Raw genomic sequence first — 1,732 nt, forward strand, 5'->3', positions numbered from 1 at the left:
TCTATGCCAAATAGTTCACTGCACCTCTAAAAATTGCTTTACTCTTTTAGAGTAATCTGAAAGATCCCTGGACTGCAGTCAACTTAATATCACACATATCTGGATCTTCAAAGCATTCTCTTTGGCTCAACATAGCAACAGAAGCGTAACTATTAGTGGTTATTTCAACCTTGAGGTAATTTGATGCCCTGCTACCCCACCCACTAAGCAAATAAACTGACTTTGATGTCCCTTTAATATGTCACAGAAGAGAAAAATAAAAACCTTGTATTTAACACTGTGAAAGAGATTATTCTAAAGATCATAATTTTCAAATGAATACTAAGATTAAATATTATATTCGTAGTCTATTCTTTCAGCTCCTTGCTGTATCTGAAGTCTAGCATCTCCATTGACAGAGATGACTTCTCAAGGCATTTCCCTACAAATAGAGAAATCTTTTTTTTATTATAGCCGGTTATTCCAAAGATACTCACTAGGATGGACTTGGTCATGGTGGCCATCTGCCCTGCCAGGCTCAAACCCAAATCACAGTTTAACATCTATGTAATATTTAATGAGAGATGAGGAGTTGCAATGCAGTGTCACTGGAACTGGTAAATCATTCTCCAGCTTCAGCTAGACTTTAAAGGGATGCAGTAAGAACTGAGACTACTGCTCTGTATGTGAGAGTATTTATTTTGCAGCTGAGAGTGTTTGAGCAGGAAACTTTACTTTTCAGTTTACTTGCTCCCCAACCTGAATATTCCAATCCTACCACCAATTTCAAGGCCACTTATGTCTGTGTGAGGAGGTGGAACTCACCTTGACAATTAGGTCCTTTGCTATTTTAATGGTAATGGGACTGAGGTAAATATATGGAATATAGGAACACTTTAATGGAATATAGGAACACTTTAATGTTTATTTAGGCAAAACATCACAGCAGATATGATAATTCTAGTGTAAACCATTGATAGCAACATGTGCTCTCACTGGAATATAAACACAGTGATTCTTTTATTGTCTTAATCCATAAAATTTAATGTGTATGAGCAAGCAATCCTTGCATGTCAGTCTCAACTCTCGTCTTAGAGATGCTAGATATATTTTCAAGTTAAATAATGAAAATGTAGCTTGGTACCTGTTTTAGTCTGCATTTCCTTTGTTTATTCCTAAGACTACATGAATCATATATTGTATTCAAAAAAGCTTATTCAAAGAACTCATTTAAATAAAGATCAATTTGCAAATTGTACCAATGACTCTGTACAGACACATAGATATGTACATAGACGTAAAAAATAGAAAACACAGGAAAATATCCACTTAAAACGTTTGAAAAATAATAGGATTTGGAAAACATTAAGACATCTGGGTGTACAGCACATGTAAACCATTTTGTGGTGAAACCAGAACTGATGAATTGCACATTCAGTGATATCAGCTACACTATAACAAAATCTGCTCTTTCCTTTTCAACAACAGGCTTTGGTTAAAAAAACCCAAACATAAAAACCCATTTCATGCCTTAAGAAAATTTGTGTACAGAACAATAGCAGTTACAGCATGTGGATTTAAATGAGCTACCATAAAAAAACCATCTTAACAGAAGCAGAATTGCAATACACCTATTATTGATCATCTTAATACTGAAGACATCTGGCTGTATTTTGCATCTACTACTAATAATGACATGATATTGTATCCTTCAGCTTTAAGGCTGTGCAGCCCTGGAATTCCAAACCCAAGA

This window comes from Empidonax traillii, unplaced genomic scaffold (genome assembly GCF_003031625.1).
Source record: "Empidonax traillii isolate 1590-97213 ecotype Southwest subspecies unplaced genomic scaffold, ASM303162v1 scaffold1075:size332216, whole genome shotgun sequence".
NCBI classification, from domain to species: domain Eukaryota; kingdom Metazoa; phylum Chordata; class Aves; order Passeriformes; family Tyrannidae; genus Empidonax; species Empidonax traillii.